At 40.3% G+C, this 23,000-nt stretch overlaps 1 protein-coding gene across 1 annotated transcript in view; it reads right to left on the bottom strand.

The window, feature by feature from the left end:
* Positions 1-23,000, bottom strand: part of adgra1b (adhesion G protein-coupled receptor A1b) — a 180,037-nt gene that overhangs the window by 83,364 nt on the left and 73,673 nt on the right. The window lies entirely within an intron of this gene.

A 23,000-nucleotide genomic window follows, 5' to 3' on the forward strand; every position in this document is an offset into this window, starting at 1 on the left:
GCAGTGGGAAGAATGACTACATTCCCACCCAAATCCATGCTACATACTTAAAAAAATGCAGTATGTTCTCCATAATGATTTGTACTCACTGGCAAATGTAAGCCTTCTTTGTGTGCTAATCATTTTAAACAAACATTGTAACATGAGCTTATATATACAAACAATAACTTGTCAGTGTTGGCTGAAGTTCTGGCCAGATTTTCCCAGGACTTCAATGTTTAGGAAGTTGCATAAAATATGCAACTTCCAGATGTTCCAGAGATCACCATGACTTAGTTTGTCAGTGCCACCATCATACATCAGACCTGCATCCTACATCATACAAGTCTCAGTACCATGCTGTAATCCTTCACTGTTCGCTGCTATCCTTCTGTCACATATCATTCTTGAGACTTCACCCACTTCACCCTGCCTTCACTCTCTTCTGTTGCTCTGGATGGCTGACCCCAGGGATTTGAACTTATCTGTCTATTTGTACGTTCACCTTTAGACCCGTGTCCCTCTCATTCACACACATGTATTCTTTCTTGCTTCTACCGACTTTCATCCATCTTCTCTCCGGAGAATACCTCCACCTTTTGAAGCTCTCTTCCACCTGCTCTCTCCTCTCACTACAGATCACAATGCAAACATCACAGACCACAGAGTCCTCCTCCGTCACCTTTACCATCAGCACTGCAAACAAGACTGGAAACCCATTTGTCACTCCTACCGCACACCTCACCACTGTCTCGCCGTCTTCATACGTGTCCTTCACCAGTCTCACATAATTCTCTGTCACTCCCGACTTCCTCATGCAGCACTATTGTTTCTCTCTTGGCACCCTATCTGCTTTCTCTAGATCCACAAGACACATTGAAGCTCCTCCTGACCTTATCTGTACTTCTCCATCAACATTCTCAAAGCAAACATCACATCTATAGAGCTCTTTCTCCACACTGCTCCTCGCTGATGTCACCTCTCTTCCCAATCCAGCTTCAACAACTCTTTTTAGCTTCCTGGTATGGCTCATCAGTTTTATGTTTGAGGTCTCTCCTCAGCAACTACTAAATACCTGCAACTCCACTGAAAAGCAGAATCTTTAACCATCCTGAAAACAAGAGAGCTTCACGAATAACTCATAACTATTAATTATTCCCCAAACAGAGACAAGACAGCAGTAGATCAGGTTTTTTTGTCAGACAGGTACACCGTCATACACACTGAGACTCAAACTTGATGGGACATCTTTGTTGTACTGTCCATCATGGTGATCTGCCAGTGGACTGCCCATAGATATTTCTCAGGGATCTGAGCTTTTTGCCTACTGCAAACAGTCAACTTGAAGCAACCAGGGGTGAGCTGATGGACCTCTCAGGTCCACACATCAGACACAACTGTCTCACTCCTGCACCTATGTGCATCTCTTGGCGAGACACACACTGTGCACCTGCTTCTCTATAGATAAAATTCAGTTCCCTGGTTATAGGGGGAGGTCAGAAGAAGAGAGAAGGCTGAGGGATGTCGAGATTATTGCTCATTCGGGTTTTCAGCCTTGAATTCAAATTCAGTATATGCAGTTAATGATTATTTTATCAAATACGGAACCTGAAGGCGTAGCAACACTCAATTGAACATCTTTTATTAAACCATAAGTTACAAGCATTAAATAACTCATCACACAGGAGTTTTCTTACATCATAAATAAAGCAATAAACTGACTTTGGGAACATCACAGCCTGCAGATTTGTGATTGTCATTACTAATTAATCATTTTGGGGTATTCTCTGTTGGGAGACTTCATAGAAGTCATTGTTTCCATCTCAAATCTACTGTGGCACCTCTGATTCTGGTCTATTTGAAAGGCCATTTCACTCAAATTATGATGAAAAATCAATGGAAATTCCTTGAAACCCTCTGGTGAAAGGATCTTCATTGAGCTGCAGGTGAGAAGAAGAGCCACTAAAAAGCTCATGCCTGCCATATATCCAAAAACTACAAATGCTTGCTATCTATCCTTACTTGTCAATAGTAAAAAGCGGTTGAACTTTTGGCTGGTGGCTTCCCTTACCAACCAGGAACATATTTTTAACTCGAAACTCTAAAGTATTTGTCTTGCATTTCACCTACATATATGCCATTGCGCAGAGGCAGAACAATATGGCTGCAGGCAGTATGAACACTAAGGAAGGGAGGCAGCTAACGAGATGAGCCGAGCTTCTGGCAAATACACATAGATGATCCTTCGTCTTAGGATTCGTGTCGGGTGCCGTGCATAGAAAGAGTCGAGAGCTCCAGTATGGATTAGTGGGGCTGGGAGTTGCTTATGCTCTTCAGGAGAGCACAGAGTAGCGCCACACTGGATTACACAGCTGGGGAAAAGGTTGCACACTTCAATGCATGTGAGAGAGGGATGAACAGAAAGAACAAGCTCACAGCAGCAAGGATAATTAGAGAATTCTACACATCCTCTTCCTAACAGTACAGTCAGACAGGTGTGCCTGTGAAGAATGGATGAGGATATTTTTTTTCTAAACTTTTGTTCTGTTTACTTGAATGAAAGAACCATTCCCTGGTAACTGCTTAGCATGTTTGATATTTCTGTGCTGGTGTCACCCATACAAGTTGCTGTGTATTCATTGTAATTTGGTAATTACGGTGCCTTGATGGCTTTAATTAGCATGAGAAAGAAGTTAGTCACAGTGAGCCATAGCCTGACACTGACTGCGATCTGGCTTGTTAGCAGATATTGTGCACTCGGTTCAATTATTCTCTTTAATGAACTTTTATAATGCAGTAGTGTCCTACATTATACTAGGTGTAGTCAAGAGTATATGCATGGAAGTGACAGACCAAGATAACTGCAGACTTTAACCAGGCATCTGGTTGAAAATCATCAATAATCAATTGAAAAAGTTTATAGAAATCTCAAGAAAAGGCCAAAACACATATTGTTCGTCAAACTAAATTGTAATACAATTTATTCATGTGCCACAGGCCTTGACTACTCACCTGGGTTTTTAGGTATGAACACACACACACACACAGTAGTTTATTAGCAAGTTAATCTAACTAGCATACCAAATCTGTTGCTAAAAAACAGTCTAGAGTTTATAAAATGCTACAGTGCAAAGCTACAATTTGATCAATCCTTTTGGATGGTAAAAGTAAAAATTCATTGATATATTTAAAAAATGGTTTTAAAGATTTTGATTTTGATTTGAAATAATTGGGGGTGGAGCAAAAAAAAAATGAACTCATGCACAAGAAAGATATCTTCCTTCATATCAAATAAGAAAAATTTGATCGTTCCAGCCAACATTTTTGTTTTGCTTACATTTTCCAGACAACACAAATAACCGGGTGTAGAAACAGCTGTGACATCTGACATTAGTCCAATTCTAAAGTCACTATAAGGTGCACAAACACACACACACACACACACACATACACACTCACTCAGAAAACAGCCTTGAACAGCTCCTCGGGTATTTCCTTGCCTGCTCTCTGCAACTGCAGTCATATGCACTGGGCCTGATAAGGTATTAGCATTCCAGTCCTGTGGAACAAGATCAGCCTTCTCTGTTGTAATTAATGCAGTTCCCTCCTGCTCCACATCTACAGCAGGTAGCTATTAGACTAAACAGAGTTAGCATGCTAGCCATTTCAATGCAGGTATCACTGGAAGCTGGATAGAAATACATAAAAGGTAACACAGTGCAAGAGAAACAGTCTTTTATTTTACTTATTTACTCCCTAGAATAAATACTCACTTAAAATGCTTCTTACCATACATCTACATTAAACTATATCACCTAAGATTCATTGCCCTGTAATATGCAGTTCACAATACAGACCTATAAAACCTTATATATCCCCACATAGCAACACAATATACATATTTTATAATGTGGAAATACAGATCAGTAATTGTTTCATGAACTATTCAGAAGCCTTTATTTTAGCATGTTTAATGTTTAAGGTTTTATGAAGCCGAACATGAGGGATGGATGAGAAGACGCAGCATAAACATGGTTGCAACTTGCATACCTGTATATTACGTGAGGAGAGCAAGGAACTTTACAAGTATGTGACAATGGCAGGTTGAGCTGCCTGAATGCATGCTTTGCACCATTCACTGCATAGTTCAAATGTGGAATTTAGGAACCGTCTAACATGTCTAACATTAGAGGTCACCGCCAACGCTGCTGTTGTAGTGGACCGATACTTTATTTCTATCCTCTAATTTGAGTATGTAACCCAGTGAATTGTGTTAAATAAACAATCTTTTGGGTAATAAAAAAAAATTAACTCCAAACATGCTCTATGAAAAATGTCTGAACCTTTTTATGTTGACTGACTATTTTATTTATAGTCTGTAGAACATTTGAACGCCAGAAGCTGACCCAAAATGCTTCAGAGACAGGCACATTTACATTCCAGCGCTTCAAATCACACAGTTTCAAAACACATTAAAATTTGCAAGTTGATGATGTTTCATCTCATAAATCCTGATACATCGCTCTCCCCCACATAAGCTGGCTTTATTGGTAAAAATATTGATATCGGTACCAAAATGTCCAGTATCGCACAGCAGTATCTAACTTTACTTTGGTACAGAGAAGAATAATATAACTAGTCTCGCAACAGCGTGGCCAGTAACCAAAAAGAGGGGAACCCATAGTCTGTTGCAACGACACCCCCAAATGCACCATCGTGTGAGTATGCACTACCCATGGACTATTCACAGTGTTCTGCACTCCCCCCCCCCATCTACACTCAGACTGAATAACCATGATGCAGCTCCCCGAAAGCATAAATTTATAGACAGCCCCTTAAACTGGACAATAAAACTACAGCAAATGGTTTGTATTTATGCAGCGGAGGACAGTTAATGTGCATTCCGAGTCTGACTCCAAAGTGATAAGAGGGTGTTTGTGAAGGAGTATGTGGGAGAAGTAGACTGCAGAAGGAGCAGTTGGGCAGGCGCAGCAATGAACTCAAGAGGTGAGTGTGAATGAGGACAGAGGATTCCATCTTTCTTTAGTGATAGCACAGAATAATACATGTATTGTGGATACTGGATGCAGCATCACCCTCTGTATAATGTATGGTGGTACAGGGTTGAAATGTGCCCTAAAAAGAAAACTAGGTGGGGGGGGGGTTTGTTATGCAGCCACAAACTACTGCATCACAGCTAGTTGCACCTTTTCAAAAGCTTAATTCACCCACTTAAAGATGATGCTGGTCTCATTCGAGCCTCCATCTGAGCTTATAAATCATTATGATGCCAAGTGTTTATTATGATACTTTTTTCCCCTGCTATTTCTCAGAGCTTTTCTTTTCTCTCTTCCCTCCCCCCTCATGCTAACCAGTCTAGGCAGATAGCTCCCCTTCCTAAGCCTGGTCCTGTCTGTGGTGGTTTTCCTCACCGGTGCTTCCTCAAAGGGTTCATTTTTGCATTGTTGTATAAGCGTGAGTATATATTTTTCTGCATCTACTGTATATAAGACCTTTATTTTAAGTGCACCACAATTACTCATGTGCTAACTTGGCACTAAATTTAGTGCCAGGTTGAACTCAGTTGAACTCAATTAAATTGGAGATTGCATTATGTTTCACAGACATGATATTCAGTTGTATTTGGAGCATTTGTCCAGCAAATCTGCACTTTCTACCAACAACTTGTTTGCTTTCCCCTGAAGCAGAGATGGTTTTTCATGCTTAGCTCATTTACGATCACAATTAGGCTCACAGCAGTGCAAGTAAATAAAAGTCAGCAGGCCCCCAAGTAGCTCATTAAATGGACAGAGTACAGTGGAGCTGTCATTGTACCAGAGAGGGGATTGGAACCAATTTGATTCCAGCTTCTGAAATTGTAATCTCGGCATGAGTTTAGACTTTGATTTATTCTCAGCTCTTTTTCAGCACTATCAAGAACTTGCAACTGTTGGTTGACAGGTATAAGCATCTGTCAAAGACTCCATTTCTGAGAACACAAACTCTTGGAAATCTGACGGATCTCAGACCAACATTCAAATGGTGATGTCCAGTCAAAGGAAACTAACAAAAAAGCTGCTGACATTCTTCTTGTTATTGTACCATTAAAATGGAAAGTGTGATTTTGAGTTACAGTTCCGTCTTTTAGCTTTGATTGTGACCTGATACAAATCCAAATCATATATTTGTTTGGCAAATGTGAGGTTTGTTCTTTTGTTTTTTTTATTGTCATACAACATTATCAAAGCAAATTGAAACTGAAAAAGTTGCTTTTACAATGAGTTTTTACAACTTTGTCACTCGATGTGACTATCACTGTCAGTGAACACAAGCTAGGGTAAATGTAACAACTGAAAATAAAAACTAACAACTCTCACTTTTTTGCCACTAGATTTTTACTTTTCAAGAAGAAGCCACCAACTTACAGAAAGCAGCACACGTGTAATGTGCTGGTTAGCACTGTTGTCTCAGAACAAGAAGGTCCTGGGTTCAAATCCCCCACAGGTCATTTCTGTGTGGTGCTTGGAGGTTCTCCCCATATATGTGTGGGTTTTCTCTGACTTCCTCCAATGGTTAATTGGTCCTAAATTGACATGTGTGATACCTGTCCAGGGTGCACCCTGCCTCTTGGCCTATGGCAGTGGTTCCAAAACTTTTTTGCTGGGCCCCCCTTTGTTTTACAAGAAAAATGTCCTCCTCCCACGCACGCACACGCACGCACACATCCTCCAACCACACACACCCATATTTTGCTCCATTGCGGTTTATTTCACACCTCAAACATTTGGTAAACAATTAAGCAAATACAAGTAATCTGTAATAAATTACAGGTAGTAAGAAAATAAACTACTAACTCTTTTACGCTACGTCCACACCTACACGAGTATTTTTGAAAACGCAGCTGTTTCGTCCACATGTAAACAGCGTTTCAAATCACCGAAAACTGAGATTTTTTTAAAACTCCTTTTTTGCGTTTACGTGTGGACGAGGAATACAGAGTTCGTCACGCAATGTCAAAGGTATGTGCCTTTTTTTACGTCACGCTGTGCGCTACGTTATTGCTTACATGAGATGAATTGCAGAATGGCAGATAGAGACAAAATACTGTTAATCTGACTATCTGCAGGTTTTACACGCTTACATACACACGCAGTTACTGTCCCTCTATTTACAAAGGCAGCGACATCACGGTGTGATTATTTTACGTGTAGTTGTTTTTTTTCCTGTGTAATAATATTCAACATTGCTATCAATACATTTTTCAAAAAATGCCTCTCTGTGCAAAATAGGTTCAAAAACATAAACAGCTGTAGGATACTGTTTGTCCGTGATTTGAACCGGGGGAACAAATCGTGGCAGGATCAGCCTGATGTTATTTGTATCCCGCTGTAACTTTACTGTATAAAGTATAGTATAGTATGTATATCTCCAAAATGTCAGGAGTAGTTAGTCATTACAAGAAGTGTTTGTGAACTAAAAATCAAGAATGTGGGATGCTGTTTGTCCGTGATTTGAAGAGCCCAGCGCTGCTCCCGACGAAAGGAAAACCAATTCTGCAGGGAGACCTACCTCGGCACTTGTGCAGGTGAAGCCAAAGGGAAGATTTGCTTCACCATATTTCTAGTCTTTGGCTTAGAATGAAGTTGGTTTGGAAACATATTCAGCAATGCTTCATCTCCTGCTGTACGTTTCTGTAGGCGCCCATGCTAGCAGTGTCCAAGCGTTTAGTTTTTTTCCCCCCCTTTTCATCCTGCGCCCCCCCTGCCATGGCTCTGCGCCCCCCTAGGGGGCGGGCCCCACACTTTGGGAAGGTCTGGCCTACGGTATCTCCAGACCACCATGACCCTGAGTTGGACAAGCAGCAAAAAATGGATAGCACAAAAAACTAATGTGACATTATGTGTAGCTGATATATATTCAATTCAATTTTATTCATCCAACACCAAATCACTCTATATTGTTTATATTGCTTTATATTGTAAGGACCCTAATACAGGGAAATCCCTAGCACTTGGTGACAGTGGGAAGGACAAACTCCCTTTTGACAGGAAGAAACCTTCAGCGGAACCAGGCCCAGGGAGGTGCAGGTATCTGCTGCGACCAGTCGGGGACGAGGGGATTGACACAGGATAAAAAACACACTGTGGAAGAAAGCCAGAGATTAATAATAACTAATTATTAAGGAGTGGTGTGCAAGCACACAGTGTGTGAAATAAGGTGCTGCTTTGCTTTCGTATAAACACATTTTTTTGCTAGGACAACAATCAACACTAGTATAACTGTTTAGTCTGCATCAGACTGCGACTGACTGTTTGCACCACAACTAAACCAACCAGAAATGGCTAAGAGTTCAGTTTGTTTAAGCGGTACCCAAACAGTTTTGGTGATGGGCACCCTTAAGGACCCATGGATAACTTCTAAACATAGCGTTCCACGAGGCTTAGATCCCGTGTACGTGTGTTTGTTTCTGCGTCTGTGTGTGCATCATCCAAAATAAGCAGCTTATATTGTTTCAGTAAATCCAAAATTATGGACACTGTGGGAGGACTTGTAACTGCTATGCCAAATTTACAGCTTTGCACAGTGCAGTAACAGATACAATAGGGGGTGAAAACTACTATTTCCACATGAGGAATAACAATAATTAGAGAGAAATATACAGAGAGAGAGTGATATCCCACTGTTGAGAGAGGAGCACAGTTTTACTGTAATTATAAGCTGTGAAAGTCGGTGCTTTTGCAGCAGACTCCATCTGAGCAAACACTGGCAGCGCAGTAAAACTCCAATCTCGTCGATCTAAGAATTCTAATTGAGGGAACAGCAGAAGCTTCACAGATGGTGCAACACGCAAACACACCACAGAGTAATTAGAAAAAAAGGCCCCCTCCTCAACGAAACCTCTTCTTTTCAAGGGTATCACAGAAAACACGATGTGGATGGAGCTGATATAAGCGAGGGGAAGTTAGAGAAAAAGATCCTAAAAGAGGGATCGCTTCAAAATGACAGTGAAGGCGAGTGAAAATAAGAAATGAGGGTGAGGAGAGATTTGGATTTCATTCATCAAAGGAAAGACGTCGTTGCCTGTGCCCACCAATCTCGCAGGTACAGACTGTGTGAGTACCAACTCAGCAGCATATGGCATGCTGTCCCGAACACACGTAGCATACATGTCTAAAACATCTGTCCACATATTTCAGCACTTCTTAACAAGCACTTTACATCACCATATGGCAAAAAGCTGCGTTCAAGCAGCTGAGTGCAAGAAAGAGTGCAGATGACCAAAAAAGCTTTTTTTTAATGTGCTGCAAGATTTATGTGGATTTCAAACGCTGCACAGCTGAATTTTATGAGGAAACATATCTTATAAAAGTCTGCAGCCAATTGTTTACACTTGATATTATCTGCACAGCTGTCAAACACTAAGAGCCTGACCTTGGACATCCAGCTTTACCAGCAACCTAATGCTCTATCAGCATACATTTAATTACAGCCGCAAAGTGCAGGATGCCACATGAAAGCAGCACGGAACAGGCTGAGAGAAACACGGCGTTGTGGTGGGGCTGATGAGACGAGACACAGAAGAATTGCAAAGGACTCCCTGCTGCTGCACCCTACTTTTCTTAGAGAAGGAGGCACTTGCTGCGGGGCATGAGGAGAGGACAGGGGGGAGAAAGGAGATGATAGAAATAGGAGTCGATCGAGCTTTGATTTCTGGACCAGAAGCAAAAGGTGGAAGATAACGCAAGACAGGCCAGATTAACCAGCACATGGGAGGCAAACTTAGTTGGCTGAGTGTTTTACTGCTTTTAGCCACAAAAAAGGACAAAGGGAGGAGGCGAGAGAGCAGCAGGGAGTGAGAGGAAGAGTTAAAATATGCACGTCGGGTTTTGTGAGCTGTTTTGCTATTATGACAGCAATTCGTGAAACAATTAATATTAATGGCATTATAGTGTGCGTAGAGAGCAGAGCAGTAGTGCTGTAATATTCTGCACGCCACCTGACACAAGAGATGTTTAACATTATTAATAAAATTATGTATTATTTAACCCCTGCAACGAGTCTCGTGCAAAATCAAAACGTCTTATATTCAGAAGTGTGCACCTGTGCGTGCATGTGTGTGTGTGTTCTAGAGATAAAGGGACAAAGTTCAAAAGATCAGACAACTATGCGAATATGAAATGCGAGCGGGTTACTGGTGTCTAGATTGTAAAATGCCAGTGCTAAAGCGTGCTTCTTTATTACTGCCAGGGGTGCCAGTGACAGGGCACTGGGTGATGAATGCCATCTGACTGTAGCAGAGCAGATAGCCCAACTCGTGAGATCACCATAATAACCTAATGTCATGTCAAACTGGAGACACAGTTAACTGGCTTCAGAGATGAAATGTCAACGGCTGTCGCTAAGTTGAGAAAGCCATTTAAACTGTTCAGGTGATCGGGTGATGTAATACTCGAGTATGCTCAACCGCACGGTGGATTGTTTTGCTTTTTGTTTTGTTTTGCCTTAGATTTGTGGTGACAGCTGGCAGCTGCCAGGTACAATAGGCTTCCAGTTCTGGCCAGTCTTAGTGCTGGCTGAGTGAGTTGTGTATTTGAGGAGGAAATGTATGACTCATTCGCTTTCAGAGTTATACTGGGATACAAACCATATTGCTATTGTTGGCTGAAAACCTGAATGTCAACAACTATTCAATTTTCAGTTTGCCTGAGTTTTTTTTTTTTTTTATCTTTACTTTTTTAAAGGAGGAATTTATCTGCTGGAGATGTAATCCTGAAGGTAGTTCATAAAAGTTTGTAAAACGAAATAACAGCAGGAGACTTACCTGTCATGGTAGTCATCATTTTATTTCATGATTAAAAACAGATTGGTGTGTACATTTTTATGACTGTATGCTGTGGTCACTGAACACATCACAGTTCACTTGCCATTATTAGTTTTTTGATTTTGATTTTTGGCGAAAGTTGCTGGAGATCCTTGTCTGTTCTGTGTCTGTGATTAACTTAGTTAATGTTATGTTATACTTGTTGTATGTGCTGACTTGTAATGTCAAATCACAGACTGGTTTATGATAAATGACTGACTTGCAATATTCTTTTCACAAGTGAGCTTCAGCTTCAGAGAAAAGCCCAACAATTATATAACCCGCTATGAGCAAAGCACTTTGGCGAGAGTGGGAAAAAAAAAAAAAACAGGCTCAGGGAGGGGCGGGGCCATCTTCCGCGACCAGTTGGGGCGAAAGAAGCAGACAGGACAAAAGACATGCTGTGGAAGAGAGACACAGATTAATAACAAGTGTGATTCAATGCAGAGAGGTCTATTAACACATAGTGAATGAGAAAGGTGACTGAAGAAGAAACACTCAGTGGATCATGGGAATCCCCCAGCAGCCTATGCCTATTGCAGCATAACTAAGGGAGGATTCAGGGTCAGCTGGTCCAGCCTTAACTATATCTTTTAGCAAAAAGGAAAGTTTTAAGCCTAATCTTAAAAAGAAGAGATAGTGTTTGTCTCTAAACAAACTAAGCTCCATCCATCTATCCAGATTGTGGGGCACCTGGAGCCTATCTCAGCTCACGCTAGGTGAGAGGTGGTACACCCTGGCAGGTCAGTGGTCTATCACAGGACAAACTACTGTTATAGAGTATTGAAACTCTGCTGATATGCTTCTGCACATCCTGTTGGCAAATCTCACATGAGGGATTCTAACAAAGGTGTGTTATCCTGCTGACTCTGCCAGCTGCTTTGCAACCCACCACCATGACAGCTCGGTTCTGTTGGGTGGTCATTCAGCTACGCTCCCTTACTTTTGGCTTTCCATGCATGCATGAAAGATCAAGAATACTTGCTTTTCCCTGATATTTAGGCTTTCCACATATGAAACTGTACAACTGACCTGTGTTACTCACAACGAAATGGTAAAATGGCCTGTATTTGTATAGCGCTTTACTAGTCCTTAAGGACCCCAAAGCGCTTTACACATCCAGTCATCCACACATTCACACACTGGTGATGGCAGCTACATTGTAGCCACAGCCACCCTGGGGCGCACTGACAGAGGTGAGGCTGCCGGACACTGGTGCCGCCGGGCCCTCTGACCACCACCAGTAGGCAACGGGTGAAGTGTCTTGCCCAAGGACACAATGACCGAGACTGTCCAGCTTGGACAGTCTCGGATTACAAGGCGAACTCCCAACTCTGATTGCACAACAAGAAAAATGAGGAGCTACATGTTTAAATTCACAGATTAAGGTTGAACTTGTCTGTTTTAAAAAGCTTCTGCTTTAAATAAAGATGCTGAAACTAGCATTTCAGTACCAGTAATGCCAAAATAATAATAATAAAAAATGATGATGCTTAATTTAACAAGTGCAGCAATTGGAATAGAGGAAAATAGTTCAAAGGCAGCAACAGATTCATCCAATGTGAGAGAAGAAAAAATATTTTAGATTTTACTTGGATAATTGGGGACAAAATATACATACATGTATAATGCAACTAAATTTTAGAAACTGCCACAAAATATTAATAGCAGCCCAAAGAAAGCACTCCATGCCTTTACACGGATTTCAAGGTGACAAAGTTTGAGTGATGCTATCTGAAGAAGCTCCTATGATCCGAGATGAAATGCTGTGTTTGTGAATTGTGACAACTACGGATGCTGCAGAAAAGTTACAATACAATGTCAACAAAACTAATGTTAGCTTGTTGTAAATCACAAGATGCTCAAATAGGTGTGACAGCTCTGTTTTTCCAGTTGGATTTGCTTCGTCTTCAGTCTTAGTAAAGTACACCATGCCCTGGCAGTAGCTTTATAGGATCCGGATACAAGAATACAAGATAATGCATGAACAAAGATCTCATGTTTCTCTGTTTGAGGGTTTTTTTTCCAATATGGACTACTTGATTACATCGCCAATAAATCCTTGTGTCTCTTAATTATTCTGAGCTTTATGTCTCCTGTAGACCACTAACAATGGGACAAGGCTTGATAACCAAATCAAATATGCCAGCAAGTGTAGAGTCTTGTTCCCCACATTCCCACTTTCGATACCATGTGTCCTGCACCAAGTGAAGCTTCAGAATTTTATTAAATGGTGGATTCCCACTACTGCATTGCAAAAAAATTTATTTAACTTGAACTTTTCCGCTTGTGTTTAATAACCTAACTAAAGGTTATTTCATATACTTGATCCAAACAGTGGTAGGTCAGACTCACTATGCTTTAGCACTTAGTTAATGACTTATGCCTAAGTGAAGTAATCCTTGGCATGGTATACAAGTTACAACAAAAGCTGACATCATGTGCGCTCTTATGACCTCTTATGTTTCCCCGAGACTATTTTTAGATATTGCAAGGTCCAGATACACAAAATCACCCTAAACATGAATGTAATATATCTTTTAAAGTAATTATAGTATATACCATGTTTACAACTGAGTCTTTGTCAGTTCATGTCACGCAGGGAAACATCTCTACTCATGTGAGGAGCCCCAGAGTGATGCAGGTTTACAGTATGGCTACGGGCAGTATACTTTAAACATAGTCTTTTTTGACAGGAAGCAATATTATGATGCAGACACAATATATAATTTAAAATGACCTATTTTCCATTGGATTTATTTTCCTAAAACTTTCAGTTGTCATTTTCCTACAGAAGCTGTCAGGACAAAGCTGTCTGTATGTGGTACAGCTTTTCTGATGAGAGTGTGTCACACCACAGAGAAAATGAGATCTTGGCTAAATGTATAAAAAAAAGGGGGGGAATAGTCAGAGATGAGCAAATGCCTCCATTCATCTCTACACAATGCTGCAGAGTGAGATGGAAAAAAAACCCCACATTGTTATGCAGCAGCAAAACACTGCATTGGACAACACAGCCAACAGACAGGCTGGGTAAGCACAGCACAAAACACAGGAGTATCCTGGAAGATTCAGCAAAATGTTTAATGGGGTATAAGCACAAACTGGATGGGGCAGTAAGGAAAGTGAAGGCGCTATGTGGGCTTTAATTTAAAAAAGCAAAACAGAAAAAGTTAGGAGTGACCTTTATGTTGCCAGAGTGCACTTTAAGGGGATGGGATGGGCTGATTGATTCAGTTGGGGACAACTTGTCCAGCACAGAATCTACACAGGAAGTAGAGGATCAGCTCCTCTGCTCTTCTAAAAAGGGAAATAAATCACTGTCTCTCATTCAGTGGAAATGGATAGAAGTCCCCCGGGTGTGCTGATCTCCAGTCATTGATGGAACAATTTCTCCTCTCTCTTTCTCCTGTTCTTAGTATCACCCTCTCTTGTTTCCTGCTAAGTCTCGCCTTCTCACTTCTTGCTCTCTATTTCCTGGATGTGTCCACCTGTCTGTGTCTAGTCCTTCATTTGTCACTTTTGGCTGTATTGCACTCAGTCTTGTTCTTTTTTTTTTTTTTTCCAATTTCAGTTCTCTGTTTGCCTCCTGCCCTCCTCCTCCTCCTCTCTCTGCCTTCCTCTCTTATGATGTGTTTAGCATTCAAGGCCTCTCACTGCTGCATCACAGGCCTGTTTGTTTCACCGAGCTGCAAAGAGAGAAAAAGATGTGATTCCTCTGGGAGGGAGTAAAAATTCTATATGCCTTCATGCTGAAGAATAATGCATCTGCATGGACACTCAGCCACACACATACCGTATGAGCTGCAAATAGTTTGCACAAATCAAAATCCGGAGCATGTATAAATCCATTGGCCTACACACACAGACACACACGCACACAAGCAAGGATGCATGTACACTGTCCGCACAAGCCAGCACACATGCACAACACGCCCATGCCCTGTTGTGAAGCATAACATGAACTAATACAACCTTAATACTTAATAACTGTTAATGCCTGCTGCCATTTGGCTTTGGTGCTTCACAGAGTTCAGCATCCATATAATTAACCTCTGGTCGTTTGCATGTCAAATATGGCGGGAGGATTTCCTCAATCTGTGGCCCCCGTACAAAGAGACACAGGTCAACGAGCTAATGAAGAGTCCTTGCACTGTTCGTGTTGGAGTTAAGTACTTGAAATCCTGTATTGCTTATTAGGGAAGTGTACACAACACATCCCTAACATATCCCAATTAGAAGCAAATTATTGAGACATTAGGCATCCGCATTTGTAAAGCTCCATGTTTACTGAATCAGGACAAACTGGGTTATATTTGGTGGTCTCAGATGCCAGTGCTGACACGCAGAGCATTCGTTTTCTGCGCGGCAGCCCTGCGGCTCTATTCTCCTACAACAGAGTCCCCAGATAGAGTCTTCACCTGGAGGGCGACTGGTGGGCACGCATCCAAACACACCCTCACACCAAAAAAAAAAGCACAAACGCACACATGAAGACACACAAAAAAGAAAAAAAAAACAGACTAACAAACACACCCACCCACGCAAAACAGGGTGGGCATAATTAAAAAACACTGGAGCTCTGCAGAGCAACGAAAGGCTATATGAGGGGAGAGGGAGGTGCAAATACTCCACCCGTTCAGCCTAAAGGCCTCCGCTAATTACCTGTCAATGACAAGGAAGAAGGAGATCTAAAGTGGTAAATATTGTCCCAAACTGTCATCCTCAATGAACCATACACTCTGCAATTCAGTTCAAGGATAACGCCCACTGACTTGGGAAATAGGATAAGATGCCATATGTTTGTGTAATTTAGGGATAATTAGTGCAGAGTCTGTTCTAAACAAAGTGGAACTGTGTGATACCAACCAGAGGTCAACTGGCAAGCATGCTGTAATCAGGCATGATGCTGAAAAGATCTCGAAAACAGTCAGGGGTTGTTGTTTTTTTTGTTCAAAAGCTTGTTTAATTTCTAATTTAAATACAACTCCTTTTTTCAGATATGAAAATGAAACATCACAGCTACTGTAAATTCTGGAGCTTATGATTAATGTATGTTAGTGAGTTCAAAGCCAGCTGATAAATAACACATAAAACAAGTGATTCCTAAATTTGAGTTGGGGAGTTGTGGTTCTGCACCACAAAAATTGCACCACAAAATTTATGAAACTTTTTTTTAATAAATTGTACTAAATCTGAAAGGGATAGCATCTTTTAGATGACACAAGGAGTTATAAATGAAGACTGTAGGGCATTATTCCATTTCACTACTTGACGTAGCAGAAGAAGAAAAAGAAGAAGCAGAAAAAGTTTTGAAAAAACAGATTTAAAACCTTGACCTACTGTCTGATCTTCCCTTTTGCTCTCTTCTCACACACCTTGCCAGTTTTGGTCACATGTTCTTTGGGCACAGCTAATTTCCAAAGCTCGTCTCTTTCACGCCCCAACCATTAGCTGATTTGGACATTCAGACTCCTCAAAAACATGAAATATAAAACATAAATGAAGGTAATTTTACTTGATTGTCATTGAATAGCTGTTTATCTATTCCATTGTTTGGTACAAACATAATGCGGGCTCCCTGCTGTTTAGCTTTCAGCTTCACTACTGCTACCGTTTCTGTAGTTAACTGATAAAAGCCCATTAAAGCATTATTTTAAGATACTGCAAGGTAAATTGGCATAGAAACCAGAGCTTTAGACTTATTTTTGTAGTTCAAGTAAGTGTGAGTATATTATCTAATCTAATCTGCAAGAATGTGTTAGCTAATGTTAGCAAACATTAGCTAACATTAGCTCATATTTGAAGAAAGTAAAAGCCACTGGCTGTAGATCAATGTGTGCATATATTCATTCACATGTAGACATATTTTGAGCACATGGAATTCATTTCTAATGGGAATCATAAAGAAAACATATAAATGTCAAGTATGAAATTGTTATTCTCTCATCTAGTTCACTAAACCCAATTAAATGGATAATGAGGTCAGCATTAAAATGCGATGCTCAATATTCAGGCTGATTTGAGGGTGCATGCTTATCTTCTTCCGATAAATGAACAGTCAGTAACCTGAAACTGGTTGCTTTCTTTGTCCACCCAGGGATTAGAACATTGTTGGTGTTTTGTTCAATAAACAACACTCAATATGAGAATCACAATGTCATACCAACAGAAAACAGTGAAATTCTGGCAATAATGTTTATTGAGATATCCCAGCCTCCCTGGAATACCTCAATAATGATTACGTTGGACACCCAGATTCCCTTCAGGATAAAATGCAGTAATTCCGTTGATCCTGTGCCTATTCAACTAGCACCATCACTGGACCAAACAGCTTGCCCACTGCTTTTCTTTTTGACCAAATACCTGCAGCGAGCCTTAGCTCACTTAGACACTTTGATTCTGTGTTGGTTTTGTTTTTAAGTAACCTACAATCTTCTTAAGTTCCTCTACACAGCCAGTGTTGGATCCTCTTCTTTTCTCACATAAATCTCACTAAATTTGACCTGCCACTGAGTGAACATCAGGGTGCTTCATTAAATCACAGCATGCTTTCAGGGAAGAACTTCTAAGCTGCTTCAGATGTGCAATATGAAATACATGGAATATCTTATTCTGTCACAAGGTCTTATTTCTGACAGAAAATGACACGAAACGTGACAAATATGTGGTTTCTTTTAAACATCCAATAACATATCTCTTTTTTTCTGGTTGCAAACAGTTGGTGAATAACTATTTAAAAAAAGGCAAAAAAGAAACAGAAAAAAATAGCTCTTTAAAAAGTTAAGTGAGGATCACATGTTTCATGTTGGCTGTTTTATTATGCCACTTTTTGGCAAGGTGTTGGCACAGCAGGGCCATATGCTGTGTGTCTAAGTCCAGTTGGGCTCAAAATGGCTCTAAACTGTGCTGAGCTCCTGCCAGAGTGAGACAGAGAGGGGATCATTCAGTCAGGTACACGATGGTGAAGGAAACAGTCTGGAAAAGGAGGAGTTTATGGACAAGTGCAGTTTTTTGGGTCTTGGTCTTGTTTAGGCTTGTTTCTCACTTTTAGAGCCCCTTCCAAAGACAGTTCTCTGTCACTGTTACTGTAAAAAACTGATACCAGACTCTTTTTAGTGTCCTTTATTTAATCATAGATGGCAATTTATTTGTAATATTAAAATGTGTTTATTTAATTTATATATAAATATCTTCATGTCAATTGTGCCAATTGAGTCGCATGGTGAGCTTATTTGTATGGACCATCTGAACAGTCAAAGCATCCGTCAGCATCACTGTTCATGGACAGTTGTGCAGTGGTTGGTGCTGTTGCTTCGTTGTAATGGTGGTGGTTTGAATCTACTGGTTGTCTGAGGCTTTTATGGGGGTGCTGAGGGGGAAGAATCCATGTCAGAAACAATGAAGGCATTTCATATACAACTACAGCATTTAATACAGGGTATGGGTTTCTTTCAGTGTACGTCTGTCACGTCTGTTTTATTGTCCCTAAAACGTTTCCAAAATCTTCCTTTCCCAGCACAAATCAAAAGTAGGTGTACTTTTCAAAAAGCAACACATTATCTCAGCTTTGTGCTTCTATATCTTCAAACAAATACACCATTTCAATGGCTTTCTAATCCTTCCAATCATTGGTTTAATTTACATTTTAGACATTGTCCCAGCTAGCTTGAATTGGTGACTATCAAGTGACTGTGAATCCTTTCCAGTGTGAATTAATCTCAGGGGTATCTGCTGTGCTCAATGACAAGCTGTGGTGCTAGGTGTCTATTGTAGCCCTCACAGTGTGTTGTTAAACTGAGCAGTGTTAGACAGGCTGACTGATGACTCATTGGGAATTGTGTGTTCGTAAGCGTGTATTATGTGCATTTCTATCTCTGCTCTGGATACATTAAATGCGTTGAGCCCACACCAAGTTCACACTCTGCACAACTGTGTCACGTTCCCATTGGATAAAAAAAAAGTATGCTTACTTTTACACAACAGGCCTTCACTCTCACTTAAGAGTGACAATTGTCATATCTGATAACTGTTACTATGTCTGCTACTGTGCTTTGGGTTTTAATCACAGGCATCTGTTTAAGCATTAGTTGGTGTGCATTGCTTATCCCTCTGTTTTCTCATCCATCAACTTAACACTGATTTAGGCAGCTTGGTGCAAGACTCCAAATTAGCAGCTTTATCTCAGCTGAACGAGATTGAGTTGAGTTATTGTCATAGCAACATTTACACACTATGCTTTGATTGCGTTTCATTTGAATGCAGGATTATGTAAAGCTTTAAATTTAAGACTCTAATTTGATACCATGTGATCAAGGTTAGAAAAACGATTGAGTGCAGTTTTCAGGCGCTTTCTGGTGTCCACACTGCGTAAAAAACATCTTCTAATTAAATCTGTTACAAATATACTAATGAACTAAAATATTATGACCACACACAGATAAAGTTGCTTTTATTTTTATTTGACAGTAAGTCACCAGGCAGTCTTCATCACTGTGTTAGAAGCCATGAATGCTTGCGAACTGGACAGATGTAAAGACCTGAGTAACTTGGACAGACTGTTAAGGCCAGAAGAGGCCAATAAAAAGATACTATGCAGGCTGATTTCAAGGTGCTGTTAGTTAGAAAAGAGTATTTCACATGCAAATGATGCCACTCTGGTCCAACCTACAATTAACATTGAAGTGATCCATACTAGGGCGCTGCTTCACACCCCAGAGCCTTTAAAGAGCAAGACGAGGCATAACACAGGTGTGAGAGTGTAAATCGCCCAGAGAGTTCTCGCTTTATTCATTCTGCACATTCAGTGAGTTGGAAATAATATAACATTCTTCATCTCACATCCAAAAACTGACCTTTGGAGAGATTTTTTCTGCCAGAATTACCAAAATATATTAACTATTTAAAGGTAAATCTGACACTGACAATTGTATGCACCTCATAAATATTACATAAAAATGCAAAATAAGAGCAGTACATCTGCAGAAAATCTGCACCTGTGGGTATTAAGACTGATTCTAACACCTTTTTTTAAATGTGGGGCTGTATAGAATTGGAATTTTACATCAGCATCTAATCTGATCTAAGCTCTCTTCACATATTAACGAGCTGCATTGATGACATTAAATGCTGGATGTCGCAAAGCTTTTTGGAACTGAGACATTAGGATGACTTCAAAATGCAGCAGCCAGAATCCTTACAGGTAGGTGGAAACACGTTACCTCTCCCAGTGGCTCCCAGTAAAATGAAGAATTACTTTTAAAATCCTTCCTTTAGTTCACAAAGCTGTCAGTCTGTCGGCCTTCTGAAGGTGCTTTCAGTTATTGTGGTCCTGTTCTGTGGAACAAACTTCCTGCTGACTTAAGATCAATTAAAACTTTGCACATATTCACAAACAAAATTAAAACCTTTTTATTCTTTCAAATGCACATTTGATAGGTGCTGTTGTTTTGTTTTGTTTGTGCTGCTTTTGCTGCCTTAAGATGTTATAACCTGCACTAGTTTTTATGTTTTTGTCTTCTCTGTTAAGCTTATTGAGTTTACACATAATGAAATGTACAATACAAATAAAGCTGTTATAGCTATCTCTTTAAAATGTTCTCGTCCTAGGCTAATAAAGCATGTTTTTTAGTCACCCAACATTGGACTAAAGAATTGTCTCTTCACACATTGGCACGCTACTTTGTGCTGCCTTAGGCTACGTCTACACTAGCTCCGTGTCCACACTAGCGTTTTCAGTTGTTTTCACAGAGTTGTTCATCTACATTGAAACAGCTGAAAATGCTTGCATTCCAGTACTGCGCATGCATGAAACGCAAGAAGATTCGACCTGCCTCATTTCTGTCTGATGCTTATTTACTTTCAGTCTCTTTGAAACGTTGTGGCAAAATTTTGAGGAAAAGCGCCGAGTTTTTTAAATGGACTGACAATGAGGTGGAGTTGTTGCTGCGAGTAACACAAAAGTACAAAGTTGCAAAAGTGAGTGAGAATTAAAGAATTTGAAGAAAAGCTATCTGGAGCATGTACTGACTGATATTAATCTTTAATAGGGCTGTCAAAAGTGACAGCAAACAAAACAACTGCTGTATAATGGCCCTCTGCTATCTTAGTTTAATTGGTCACACGACTGCATCACATGACTAAAATGTGTTATCGTTTTCGAAAAGGCTCCGGGTTCGCTGTCCACATTGCGACGCAAAAAACTGCATTTTCAAATATATCCGCTTCGGAGAGCATTTTCAAAAAGCTGTGTTTTCCGTGAACGAAAACGCCGTCTCAGTGTGGACGGGACGCCAAAACGGAGAGCAAAAGATGTTTGTACCTTTAGTTTCAAACGAAAACATATTAGCGTGGACATGGCCTTAATCTAAGTATTTTATCTATGTGGGGCCCTTCAGTAGGGCTTGTTAAATTAAGATTAAATAACATTCACTCTACCTTTAGTTTCATATGTTAGGCTGCCCTAGCATTTGTGTTTGAAGGATTTTGATTTCTTCATGCCAGCTATGTGGTGATAATGTCAGAATCCCCGAGTAGTAGTGCTGTATGGACGTGAAATGAGCATTTTCCATGCAAAGTATGGGTAACTGAAGCAATTTGCTAGTGACCAAAGTCATCACAAAGACATTTTTAATACAACAGCCTCCTTGTGACCAATTCCACTTAGAAACAGCCAGCAACCACCACCAAGCATTTGCCAGCTGGTTGGGGAATAAACCACTTTTCCCTAGTGACAGGAGTTTGGCAGAGAGTCATCTCTAGGTCACATATAGCTATTTTTGTTTGTTTCTCTTTTTTACATTGCAAAACAAAGATACTGTTTAGCTAAATGATAACCTATGGGATTTGCACAGTGGACATTACTGTTAACAACAGGAGAAGAGCAGTAAGACTAGTGAGAGGCCCCGGGCTTAACAGTTCAGATGTTGGAAAAAATGCAGTTTAACAGAGTCCAATAATAACACGGATGCGTTTACCCTTTCTTGTAGTAAATAACTTACCAAAAAAAGTCTTTTTACTGAGAACATGTCGAGACTATGAAAATCAATTATTTTCAGCTATCAGTAGCAGCACTGAGCACTCCATTGTTAGCAAGCAAGATATGATTTTATAGAGTTGTGCAATGACTTCAATGGAGTTAACTTGACAGTCATTAAGATTTCCTGCTGTCAAATCAGGTTCACCTTCTTATTTTGACATTGAGCTAACAACAGTTTTCTTATGTGAATCTGTAATTGAAATGTTGATTGTCTTAATAATGAACCTTTTCTGTGCAGCTGTTGAAGAAACACTTAGCTGAGATGAGTCACTGATAAGAACCCTTGAAGTTTACACATCACATACGAGCTTCGAGCTAAAGTATTTTTCTCAAGGTCACACAGTGCTGCAACTGTTTAGTGGGAAGATAAAATATTCTTTTTTGTTTGGACTCTGCTGTAAGAAAACCTTTTAAAACTGAAAGTACTGGCAGTGAGATCACTTGTCGATAATGAAAATAAATGTTGATTCCTCAACATGACTCTCAATGTGACTCTGCTAATTTAGGTCAGTTTCCAGAGATGGAAAAAGTGCCGAGCAAAAGTTTGAAACATTTGAAATGCTGAGATGAATCATAAGAAAAAGGTCTTCCATCAGTAGCTGAATAAGGATCACTGCAACAGTTGGTATGACCCTCACACATCCCTGAGCTCAGTATTAAAAAGAAACCTATAACACACCTACTTGTGCTGAAAACCTTTGACACCGCTGTACAATGATATACATGCGTGCGAGCTACACAGAGCCTGGAGCTACAAACAAAGTGCTCTAATTGCTGACAAAACCTGAAAGACTTGACGAAGAAGAAAGGGGAAAATGAAACAATCGTGCGGATTTAAAGACAAACACGCACTCATGAGCTCTTTCCTGCTCATAAACACGAACATGCACCAACAGTGTGTTCACACGCACGTACACTGGTGAATTCATCCGTGGACTGAATAGCTGGAGGGTGCAAACTGTACAAATGTTGCACAAATATGACACTACAGTGCCAGGGGAGTTGAGTGTTTTGCCTGCTGTCTGCAGATGTATAGTGCCCCACGTCTATTTCTCATTTGTGACAACCACAACTGGAGATGTAGTAGAGCTTCGGCTGATTTAAAGTGACAGGTACACAAGG

The sequence above is a fragment of the Neolamprologus brichardi genome, chromosome 13 (genome assembly GCF_056152115.1).
Source record: "Neolamprologus brichardi isolate AB-2024 chromosome 13, ASM5615211v1, whole genome shotgun sequence".
Lineage (NCBI taxonomy): Eukaryota > Metazoa > Chordata > Actinopteri > Cichliformes > Cichlidae > Neolamprologus > Neolamprologus brichardi.